The sequence below is a fragment of the Durio zibethinus genome, chromosome 1 (genome assembly GCF_047325235.1).
Source record: "Durio zibethinus cultivar Kanyao isolate XHJ-2024 chromosome 1, ASM4732523v1, whole genome shotgun sequence".
In the NCBI taxonomy this organism is placed as follows: Eukaryota; Viridiplantae; Streptophyta; class Magnoliopsida; order Malvales; family Malvaceae; genus Durio; species Durio zibethinus.
Genome location: NC_143162.1, coordinates 29,374,294 through 29,387,453, shown reverse-complemented (window position 1 = coordinate 29,387,453; position 13,160 = coordinate 29,374,294). Strand labels below are relative to the sequence as shown.

General features: G+C 31.9%; 1 pseudogene; it reads left to right on the top strand.

The window, feature by feature from the left end:
- Window positions 1-2,263: 2,263 nt before the first annotated feature.
- Window positions 2,264-4,370, top strand: LOC111311212 (actin-related protein 4 pseudogene; annotated as a pseudogene).
- Window positions 4,371-13,160: the final 8,790 nt, after the last annotated feature.

Genomic DNA, 13,160 nt, shown 5'->3' with positions numbered 1-13,160 from the left:
ATAGTTGGTTCGATTCCAAAATTAACACAGTTGTATATTTATACTACAACAAATGAGGGTTTCAAACAGGATTTTTGCTCTAAATCCTATTTTGAGTTCAAATTCGATTGATGTTTACATTGTTAAAGGGCTGATCAATATGTTGAATGATTGTAATAAAGTTGTCAAAGCTTTTAGAATGGCATAAATAGATCTCTTGAATCTAATTTTGTGCTTATTAAATTGCAATTGATTAGAAGAAGAAATAATTATGATAAATGATATTATGAGCAATCAAGTTCTGAAATTGTTAGGTTGTTTGTGGGTGATGATGAAGTTATCATTGATGAACATGATATCACTATTGATCATATTACTGATGGTTTAAAGTGTATTAGTGAGCTCCATCCTTTGTTTATGGTAATGCAGTATCCATATTTATTCCTTGCTAATGAAGATGGTTTCCATTGAGTCTTACATATAAAAAATGACTGTCAAGGTTTTTTAAAGCTAATGATAAGAAAAGAAAAAACATCACAATGATAAAATATTTTATGCCTACTTGATTCAACAACGAATAAAAGCTGGAAGTATTGTTTTAAGAGGTGGGAGATTATTCTAGCAGTTTATTGTTGATGCTTATCTATGTTTTGAACAAATGCACCTCTAATACATATGAAATAGTCATACACAACTAAAATCAAAGGTTTATTAAGGAGTCAAACATGCTTTACAAAATGTGATGTTGATGGTTAAGCCATTGATAAAAGAATTATTCTTCCATCAACTTTTGTTTCTAGTTCGTGATTTGTTTTTTAAATTATCAAGATGTGATGGATATATGCAGATGTTATGGTCAACTTGATTTATTTATTGTCATAACATATCGATCCGGAGTTTTGATCATTAGATATAAAAATTTAAAATCGTGAAAATATGAGGAGTCGCTACTATTTTTTTAGGGTGTAATTGGCCACAAAAAAATTTATCCTTTTAATAAAATAATAAAACATATTTAAAGTTTATTAAAAAAACAGTTTTGGTCTACGAAAATTGGATTGGGTTCGGACGCCTGTTACGCACAGGGAAGAATTAGCACCCTTATAGCGGCCATAAAATTGATACCAATTAATAATATATTATTTATAATTTTGGATAATATGGTTTTGTATATAAAATTTAATTAAGATTTCTTTCATTTTTAAGAAATAAAAACAATTAAAAAATATTTATTTAGAAATATTATAAAAATTTTTAAATTAAAAAAATACTTTCAAATTCTTCGATATAAAGGTAAAATTCAAATATAGTCTTTTTATTTAAGATTTATCATAACATTTCTTCAAAAATAATAAAATAATATTATTGTAACTGATAATCATTAGCAACTTTTCAACGTTTAGGCAAACTTTCAGAACAAGCTCCTCTTTTGTAATTTTTTACAAAATGAATTTTTGTTTTTTATGTTTTTATATATTTCTTTTTTATTAAAATTTTGTTATTCTTATTCGTATACCTTTATTATCATTTATTAGTTCCATATTTTTAATTTTATATTTCTCATATTCTAAAATCATTTTTTTTTTAATTTTAAATTTTTTACTAAGATTTGATTCTCTAATAACTAGGTAGAATTAAATTTTCTTAAAACTCAAATTTGAATTTCTTCTAATATTTAGGTAAAATTTTAAAAAATTAAAAATTAAAAATTATTTATTCATTTATTATTATTATTTTCTAAAAAAATAATTTTTATTATTTTACTTTGCACGAATAGATTACAATATAAAAAATTAAACAGCATAAAATTACAATAGGCAAAGGAATATGACCGATAAAAAAATAAAAATAAAAAATGTATCAAATTAAAATTATAATTAAACATAAGCATCACAAAAAATGTGAATGGTACGAAATATACATAGATATAATCTTTATGGAAAACAAACAAGCTATAAACCGAATCCAACAATCAAGAATAAATCATGCATATTTATGTCATCTTCACAAACAACCCGTATGCACAGTAAAGAGCAACAAACATAGGACGAAGCTTCCACACCTTCGAGAACCATCGATAACCGGCATGCAAGTAAGTTTAATAAACAAAGAAATAGGATGAAAATGAAAGCATGGACAACCTCATAAACGTGGGACATTACCAACACAACAAAAAAAAAAAGAGGTTTTGAATTTAACCAGTAGCACAGAATGTGCAACAAGCTTCATGTAAAAGGGACCTTTTCTTTTCCTTTTTTTTTTTTTTTTTTTACCTTTAACCGAAACTCCTATGGCGGCCTGAAGAAATTTATGCTTTTTGTTGACCTTTTCCTTCTTTGCTTAGTAAACACAAAAACTCTATTTAGAAGGAGAATAAATTATTTCATGCGCATGGGAAGCATATAGGCTATTTCATGCATAAAAATTATTTCAGAAAAGTTAAAGCAAAATTACCTGTTTATTTTTCACCAAAAGTAGTCTTTTTGTTCTAGTATTTTTCAGCTCTTCGTCCTTTCCTCCACGCCGCTCACACTCACTTCTATATTTTTTGGTTTCTTGTTTCTGTCTTCTTATGCCCTTCTCATGAATCACGTTTTTCTACTGTCAAACCTCTTCTACATGCCCAGTTTTTTACTTCATGCTTCTGTTTTTGGTCTTCTTCTTCCCTTGTTTCGCATGTTTCTCCATCAGTTTATTTTGTTCAAATCCTTCTTCTTTCTTTTGGCTTTTTTTTTATTTGTTTTTCTGCTGCCCGTTTAAGCTTGCTTTTTTCGTTTTTTCTTCTTGTTTTGCCTGCACGTTCTCCTGTTTCTCACACTAGCAGCCCCTTCTACCCTATTTTCTGCCTTTTTTTCTTTTTCGGTTCACTGTGTAAACACCTCAATCGGTGTCTACATTTGATTTTTGTTAATAACAAATAAAAAAATGAAAAACTGAAAAAAGAACTAAAAAAAAAAAAGAAAATGGTAAGTTAAGTTTGATTGGAATTATATGTTTGAATTTGAGCTGAAATTGAATGTTGAAAGGAATTGAAATTTCTGTTCGGATTAGGATTCTCTGAACCTATAAATATCCACACAAAGCAAAAGCAAAAAAAAAAAAAAAAAAGAGAAAATTTTCTTCCCCACTTCCCACTTCGTCGAGCGTCTCTGCCCCAAGCCGCCGACAACCACTTCTCCTTTTGCCTAGCGACCACATCTGGCATTGGTGCTGCTGCACTTCTCTTTTCTTTTTTCTCTGCGCGTCTCTATTCCTTCTGGTGTCGCTTTCTTTCACTATGAGTTGCAGCCATGTACAAAGAGGATGAAGTATCGGCTATAGTGATAGATCAAGGGTCTCACACTTGCAAAGCTGGTTATGCAAGCGAAGATGCTCCCAAAGCCGTGTTTCCTTCTGTTGTGGGGTCCATTGATCAGATGGATGCTGTCGATGTTGACAACGAAAACAACGATTTTGAGACTAACAACAGTAATGTTGATTCCAACAAACCCAAGGGAAGACGCAGATTGTGTGTAGGCTCTCAAGCCTTGGGTTTTCGACGCGATCATCTGAAAATGCTGTCTCCCCTAAAGGATGGGGTTATTATTGATTGGGATATTTTTGCCAGCATATGGGATCATGCTTTCAAGGAGTGTTTACTCATTGATCCTAAGGAACATCCAATGCTACTTGCGGAGCCATCTTCCAACACTCAACAGCAGAGGGAGTGGACAGCGTAATTCATGTTCGAATATTATGAAGTTCCTGCTTTATTTTTGGCCAAGAATATGGTTCTTACATCTTTTGCATCAGGACGTGCTACCTCTGTCGTTGTTGATAGTGGTGGAGGATCGACTCAGTTGCCCCAGTACAGGACGGTTATGTTCTTCAAAAAGCAGTGTCTCTTCTTCTATTGGAGGAGAATGTTTTATCGATTGCTTGATGAAAAGCTTGGAAAGCAAAGAATCCTACAAGCTCTACTCCCAGAGAGTTATAGAAGTGATATGAAGGAATGTGTGTGTCGACTTCCTGATACTCCATATGACGAAAGTGCATATTCAAATGTCCCAATGACCCCGTACGAGCTTCTTGATGGCCAGACAATTGAAATTAGTGCTGATAGATTCAAAATCCTTGATGTTCTGTTTAAGTCGCCTTTGGCTCAAACAATTCCTGGAATGGACAATTTTGCTGATATTTCTCCAGCTGGTCGTGGTTTGCCACAAGTGGTTATAGAAAGCATTAATAGACGCGACGTGGACATTCAAAAAGAATTGTTTAGCAGTATACTACTTGCTAGTAGCACATCATCAGTGCAACAGTTGAAAGAGAAGAAATCGCCGGAGATTCCAACGATTTTTTTTTAGTTTTTATCTCAAGTGGAGCCGCGCCAAGCCCCTTGAGCCTGAGCCGAATCTTTTTTTTGGTTTTTTTTTTTATTGTTATTTAGTATTGTATTTATGTGTTTGTTTTTTTTATATTTTTGCATGATTAAATTTGAAAAAAAATAAAAATAAAAATTAATTATCCAATGATGAAATTTATAAAAATTTCAAATGAAAAACTTCTATAAAATTTTTAAGTGAGAAATTCTTTCTAAATTCATTATAAATGATGGAATAATTTAGATAAAGTTTCAATAATAATAATTAATATTTATTTTGAAACCAAAAAAATAAAAAAAAAATAAAATTTGGGTTAAAAATATTTGATAATTATCCAATGATGAGATTCTTAGAAATTTCAAATAGTAAATTTTTAAGAAATCTTTGGGTGAGAAATTTTCTTTAAATTTATCCCAAATGGTGGAATAATTTAAATGAAATTTCAATAAAAATAATTATCATATAAATTTTTTTCAAAAAAAAATATTTCTAATTTGACCTAAATGATGGAATAATTAGATATATTTTCAATAAAAAAAAGAATAATAAATAAACATTTTTTTAACAACGGAGCTTCTTCAAGATATTAAATGGGATTCTTGAATTCTTGAGGTGAAAAAATATTTTTGTAAGAGTTCTACCAGATTGATAGAGAATCTTAAAAATTATTTTCAATATTTAACATAAAATTTGAAACCATTAGACTCAAGACCTTAGGATAAATTTGAAATAATATGGTACCATCCTTCCGATGAGCATATGGGGGTGCTATAACTTTTCTCATATGTAACCAAACTCTTGAACTATGTTTTGGTTAGTAGATCCGAACCTATTTTTTTAAGGACCCTTAGTCAAGCTTAAGAGTTTCTTACGAGGATGGATTCTTTAGGTGGCCAATCACACCTAGTAAAAAAGATTGATGGCAACTCCATCAATTTGTTAAATCTAGCTATAGATTTTTGGATCTATATGTTATGACAATTTGGCGACTCCACTGGGGAAGCTAGAGAGTCAAGCTATAGTTTTTGAATTTATCCTATCTTTTGATCTAATGGTTTTAAATTGTAATTACTTGCTTACTAACATTTTTTTTTGTTTTTTATTTTATTTTTGGGGCTTAAAACCTATATGTTCCTTCACACACTATCACATGCATTTTGCATTATATGGGCTCTATACCAGGGTTTCGTCCCTTTTAGGAGGGAGTAAAGTACCTATGCTCTCGTGAGATGATAATCTCCACAATGGCTAGTGAAATACTCTCACTCAAATTGAATCATTTTCGTTGGTAGCCTGTGATGGGTGATGATTGGATTGCCTTACTAGTCTGTGATGGACGATAATGTAAGGAACAATTTGGAAACCTTTAGTGGTCAAAATCACCTAAACCTATATATAGCTCACACTTAAGAGGCTAGCCTTAGGATAGAGCCCTTCCTACCCATTGATAGATATAATCCGAAGTTAGGATATACGAAAGAACGATTTGTGATCTGACCATTTTATTTGTTTGACTTTGTGCATTTGCATTATCATGTCATGCATCATTTTCATTGTCATATGTAACATTTTGTATATGTATCATTTTCATATTATAGTTCATTCATGAAAAGGTACATTTCATGCATCAACATATCATGCATAAAGCATAGCATTTTTTTATTATAATTATAGTGCTCAAGGTTCAAGAATAGCTCTACCAAGCAACCTCACTCACCAATACAATACCAGGGCTCGAGCCAAACAAAAGAAATAAGAAAATTTTAATCATCTTGAGAGGATAGAAAAAGCTCAAGAGAAGCTAGAAAGAGAGTTGAGTAAGATTTTGGAGGCCTTGAACAAGTTGAATAAAGGCAAGGGTATAAAAAAAAGTACTATCCAACAAAACCCTCCATCACAAGAAATGGATGACCCACTATACCCTCTTGGTTTTGGGCCACATCAAGCTCAACCTGTACAAGGTCCACCACCTCAACAGTTCACATACCCTGTAAGGTACACATACTCTGGAATACCATCAGCCTCAAACTCAAGGCATTACCATAGCTATGTAAATCTTATCTTTAATGAAAAAATAGTAGAACCAGTCCAAATCCTTAATCTAGATGATTTGAAAAAGAAAGAGAAACTACCTAAAGAGAAGGAGACTTTAGAAGCCTCAAAAGCTGAACAGAAGATAAACTTATTAGAGGAAAGATTACGGGCCATAAAAGGCATTGGTTTTTATGGTTCAATGGATGTTGTTGGGCTCTGTTTAGTCTCAGATGTGATTATCCCTTTGAAGTTCAAGGTGCCAAAGTTTAAGAAGTATGATGGTACAAAGTGTCCAAAGACCCACATTACCATGTACTGTCAAAATATGGCTACCCATGCTAATAATGAAAAAATATTGATACATGTATTCTAAGATAGCCTTATAGACTTGCTGCTAGGTGGTATGTCTAGTTGGATAGGACCTATTTTCACTTCTGAAGTGATATGGCTCATGATTTCATCAGTCAGTATCGACATATCATAAACTTAACTCTAGATCGTCTATCTTTACAGAATATGAAAAAGAAGGCAACTAAGTCATTTAAAGAGTATGCCTAGAGGTGGAAAGATATTGTTTCTCAGATGCAGCCTCTTTTGACCGAAAAAAAAATCACAGTGTTATTCATCAGCACTCTGAATCCTTCTATTATAAAAAGATTATAGAAAATGCAATAAAGAACTTCACTAATATGGTGATTGTCGTAACGTCTAGATCCGGGGATCTATCGCTAGACATTGACTTTCAGGGAGTCGCCACCAATCTTTTTTATCTAGGTGCGATTGGTCACCTAAGGAATCTGTCCTTTTAGGGAACACCTAAGTTTAAGGGTCCCTAGAAGAATAGGTTCAGGTCTGCTAACCAGAACAAGGTTCGGGAGTTCGGTTACGTGTGAGGAAGGTTATAGCACCCTCACAACACCCATCAAAAGATGGTACCAGCTAAAATTTGTGTTATCCAAAAGCCTTAAAATTTTACCAAGTAGTTAATTATTGAAAATTATTCTCAATTGACTCTAATACTTTTAGCAGAAAATTGAGAAAATTCCCTCACCTCAAGAGTATGCAAGAAAAACTACTGTTTCACTTGCAGAGGCTCCGTCGTCGGATTATTTAAAAAAAAAAACAAAATCAAAATTAAGATAGAAAGGAAGGAAAGAATGATTTTTTTTAGGGAAAATTGATACTTTCAACTTTTCCCCAAAAATATTTTTTGGAAATTTCAATTTTCAAGGAAAATTGATACTTCCAACTTTTCCTCAAAAACCCTTTTTTTTTGAAAATTTATTTCTAAGGAAAATTGATACTTTCAACTTTTCCCTAAAAATATTTTTTTTTGAAATTTACTTATGAGGAAAATTGATACTTTCAACTTTTCCCCAAAAATATTTTTTGGAAATTTATTTCTAAGGAAAATTGATACTTTCAACTTTTCCCTAAAAATATTTTTATTTTGGAAATTTATTTTTCTTTTAAGGAAAATTGATACTTTCAACTTTTCCCCAAAAATATATTTTTTTTAGAATTTTTTTATTTTTATTTAAAGAAAATAAAATAATAAAAAATAAATAAAAGGAATATTACATAAACCTAATCTAATAAATAAAAAATAAAAAATAAAAAATAAAATAAACAAATAAACAAAGAAATAATAAAAAAAAATTCAAAAAAAAAAACCTGGAGCGGCTCGGATCGCGGCTCGGATCGGCTCGGCTCAAGGAAGAGAAAATGGCTCGGGGGAGTGGCTTGGCGGCTTGGCTCGGCTCGGCTCGAAGGGGGGCTGGCACGCGCGGGTCAGAAAGCGGGTCGACGCCCGGGTCGAGTCGGGTTCGGCAAAACGCGCGGATCCTCTGGGTTACTTAAGGCCAAAACGACGTCGTTTTGGGAGGGTATAAAAGGCACCTTCCTCCGTTTTTCGACAGAACGCTCCTCTCCCTCTCTCTCTCTTCTTCCTTTTTCTCTCCCTTCTCTCTAGAAACTGAAGAACACCGGTGCCGAATTCTGAAAATTTTCGCCGGAATCTGGAAATTTCGTCGGAAGTTGGCCGGAATATCGCCGGTTTCTGGGATTCTTCGTCGGAAACTGGACTGGTCGCCGGAAACTTCAATGTTCGTCGGAATTGTTGCCGGAAAATTCAAATTTCGCCAGAATTTTCGCCGGATTCTGGAAATTTCCCAGAAATTTCCAGAAAAAAATTTTCGCCAAAAATTTCTAAAAATTTTTTCTCACTCCCAGAACACTCCTAAACTTTTCTTAGCTTCCTATACGCCTCCTTTTCTCTCAAATCAGTAGCTTTGCTTACTGTTTTCTGTCTTCTTCTCTGTTCCAGGGGGATCCCTTTTATAGGGATTGATCAGGAGTTCCTGATCAATCCCAATTCCTCCTTGGACGAGAATTCAGTCTTTGAATCCAACTGGACTCTTCTGATTGAATTTCCCTCCAGAGTGGGATTCTTCAAATTTGAATCTTAGCCATCCAGAATTAAAATCAAAATAAATAAAAAAATACTAGATAATCAAAAGATATGATAGTATAAAAATAAAAAAATAATATCAGATAATTCAGAAAAAAAATCAGATAAAATTAACAGATAAAAAAAAATAACATAAGATAAACCCAAAAATATATTACAAAAAAAAAGATAATAATAATAATAAATATATAACTATATACATACAATACATATAAATCTAATCTAAATAAAAATAAATACACAAAGATATAATAATAATAATAATAATAATAAAATACATAAAATACAAAAGAAGAAAAAGAAAAGAAAAGAAAAATACAGGATTGAAATGGGCCTTACCCATTTGGGCCAGGCCCAATTGATCTGGGCCCGGACCCAATTGGGTGTCTACAGTGATCTTAGGCAAAATCATTAAGAATGCCATTAAAAATGGTAAGCTAAAAGGAAGAGAAACTAAGAAGGCATCAGAGAAGAAAGAGACTGAAGCTCAAGCTGTGAGTTTTGGCAAACAGTTTAAGGGATACCAACCCTATCCATAAGGTTATTCCCTATACTATCCTACTAGCGACAATTCCTTATCATACCCATACCAGCCAACTTCATTGCCATTTTATCCATCCACATACCAGCCCATTTTTAGCCCCTAAAATCTTATATACAACCTTAACATCCAACCTCTTACAAGATCTCAAATTTAGTCTGCTAACCCAATAAGTGGTTCACGAGAGTAACAAACAACTTGAGAAAAACCTGTATTTAATCTAATTCCTATGACTTATACAGAGTTATATCAAAAGCTCTATAACACCACTTGATTGCCCCCGATCATATGGAGCCATTTAAACCGTCCTATCCTAAGTGGTATGACCCTATAGCTCACTGTGACTACTACTATAGAATTGCTAGCCATTCCACTAAAAATTTTACTGCTTTAAAACATAAGCTGCAACAGTTAATTAATGATGGGATGATAAGTTTTGATCAATGAAAAGCAACAACACCAAATGTTAATGACAATTTATTACCTAATCATAATATCAATGCTCTGAGTGAGAATCAAGAACACATTAATCCAAAAAGGCCTGAAAAGCTGCAATGAATCGAGGGTAAAATGTTGATAAAAATTCTTCACCTGATTGCAGGGGCATAATTTTGAGAAAGATATTAAGGCTGGTTAGAGGTTGCTTGCCATTTTAGGATTTCTTTTAGAGTAATGTTAGGATTTCTTTTATGCAATAGGCTTTCACTTGTTATCATTTCAATAAAAGGCAAGTTAATGCATTTCATTACATTTTTTTCCATTCAACCATTGTTCCATACTTTGTTACCTTTCTAATTTTCATTCCTATTCTCAAATTTCAGATGATGAATATTTAGATAATGATAACAATAATTCTGAGATTTAATTTTAAGAACTCATTCACATTAATCTGAAAAAATTATTTGAGCAAAAAAAGCTAACTACTAGCAGATGTGAAATAGGTATGTCATGAAGATGTACAGTCTATTATAAAGATCCATGAGCTTATTTTTGTTTAATAGATGATCTTCAAGGAAAACATTCACATTTGAGATGAAAAATGGCTATCTTTCTTTTACCATTTGAAAAACCATTCATTGTTACCTCTTTGAGTTATTATGATTTTTTTTTTCAAAGAACCCTAACCAAGGATTACCTTTCATACTGTAAGACTTTTTTTTTGAAAAAAAAGAGGTAAAAGATCGTAAAAGGTCTCAAAGAGAGAAAAAAAGCACAATAAAAGAAAGAGAGAAAAGAAAAATGCCATAAATAAGTTGAGGCAAAGTAATAAGAATCCTTTTGAGAGGAATGAGATGGAAAAAAAAAAGAAAGTAAGGGAATAATGTGGAATGGGATAAAATGCCAAGTAATTTCGAATGATAAGAAATGATCCTTTGGTTTTAAACCCTTTAGACATATGTTTTGAGCCTATTTTATCCATTTCTTTCATGACCCCTCAACATGGCCTACATTACAACCTTTAAAAATTTCATTTGGATCAAATGTGATTGCTCGAATTGAATGGTCATATGTTAGGTTAAGGCATGCTCATGATGGAATGACAGAATCATGCTTGGTTGCTCTAAAGATTGATGTGAAAGATGGGTGAACGAATGAAGAAAAAAAAAGAAAAAAAAGAGAAAGGAAAAAATGGAAAAGAAAAAAAAAGAAAGAGAAAAAAAATGAAAAGGAGAAAAAATGAAGACTCAAATTGAAAACCCAAAAGGATGATTTGGGTAAAAAATCTCTGAGTTGACAGTTTACATATATGAAAGATCAAAGATATCTAAAGATCCTCCAAGGCTGGAGCAAAGTTTGATGAGCTTAAGATGATTTCGATAGTCAATGGAATGAGTTTTAGAAAAAAAAATCTTGGATTAATGTTCAAAATTATCTGAATATTCATTGTTTAGATATACCATTCATCCCAATGACATGCATCCAATTTGTTTCCTTCCCTATTTGTTTTGTACCAAACTAGTTCTACATTGATTACCTTTCCCATAATTCACCTTGTGTTCTTTTATTGTTACATCCCCATAATACATCGAAGAAATGTATGAGTGCATTATATTTGTCAAAAATTGAAATGATGATGAATGAATGACAATGTGCATAAAAAAGTCTTGCATTTCTTTGAAGAGAAATCCAAGATGATAAAAGAAAAATGCAGATATGGTAGAAACCTAAAAATGGATGATTTGAGAAGGTACATGATGTGACCAAATGATGAATATGGGGATGAATTGGTTGACATAGCTTGTCAATGATGATCAAGGGATGAACAAAGTGTGAATTAAAGGATAAAATTTATTCTAAAATGGCTAGTGCTGAGAAGCCTATGAATTGTGATGAGAATAGTATGGGTCAATGGATGAAATTTATATTGGAATGGTTAGTGTTGAGAAGCTTGCCATATGGGGCAATAGATGAAACTTGTTCCAGAATTGTTAGTGTTGATAAACTTATGAATGGTGATCAAGTGATGAAACTAATGAGGATCAGTTGATGAAACTTGTTCTAAAGTGCAAATAAGCTAAAATGGGAAAATGGAAAATGGTGGGGTCTTGAGAACCATGTTACCACATGTTAATTAGAATTTCATGACATGGATATCTGCATTACATGCATTACATTTGCATTATTGTAAATATTTGACTCATGGTTGAGAACATGACATTTTTAGTCTTATGAGAATGCATATTGTTGCATTCACACCATCAAGAAAGTATTTGCATCATTGATCATGACATTCATTACATACAAAATTTTGATTTTGATAAAAGTTTGAAAGTCATTTGGAAAAGAACTTTGAATATTTTGATGGAGTCTTTTGAGACAAGATTGTGAGCCCTCAAATGAGAATCTTTGAGTCTTAAATGAGAATTTTTAAAATGTTTTTAAATGAAAATATTTTATTCTTAAATGAGAATCTTTGAGACATTTTCAAATGAAAACCTTTGAGTCTTAAACGAGAATCTTTAAGACGTTTTCAAATGAGAATCTTTGAGTTTTGAGTTTCAAATGAGAATCTTTGAGGTGTGAAACCCTAAAATTTATCGAATGTGAATATTCAAACTCAAATGAGAACCTTTGAGATTTTAGATGTGAAACTCTAAGTTTTATTGAATGTGAACCTTTGAACTCAAATAAAAAGCTTTGAACTTTTGGATGTGAATCTCCAAAATTCGAATGATGGATGTGAGCCTTGCAATTTGTATGTGAATCCCTGAACTTTAGATGAGAATCTCACAAATGTAAATTTTGGAAATCTTACAAATTTAAAATTTTGCATATCTGAAATTTAGAGAATCAAATTTTAGAAAATTTTTGCGAATCTAAACCTTTGATTTTCGAACTCAAATTATGAATCTTTGAGTTTTCGTTACAAATTCCATCAAACATGATCTATGACTCTTCTGGTGATGATTGTCAAGGAGCAATTTATTTTTTCAAAAATTCTGTTGCCTCTATTTAGAAGAGCCATTTATTTTTCCAAAAGTTTTGTTGCCTCTATTTAGAGGAGCTATTTATTTTTTCAAAAGTTCTGTTGCCTCTGTTTAGAAAAGCCATTTATTTTTCTAAAGTTCTGTTACCTCTGTTTAGAGAAACAATTTTTAGTAAAAAAAAGTTGCAATTTTTAGTAAAAAAAAAATAAAAGTATCAAGTTGAGTCTTGATTGGGTGTCTACGTCTTTGTACAATTTTTATTTCACAGAAAATGTGTGAAAATGGACAGCTGTAGACACACAAATCTGTTCGGGGGTCTACATTTGATTTTTGTTAATAAAAAT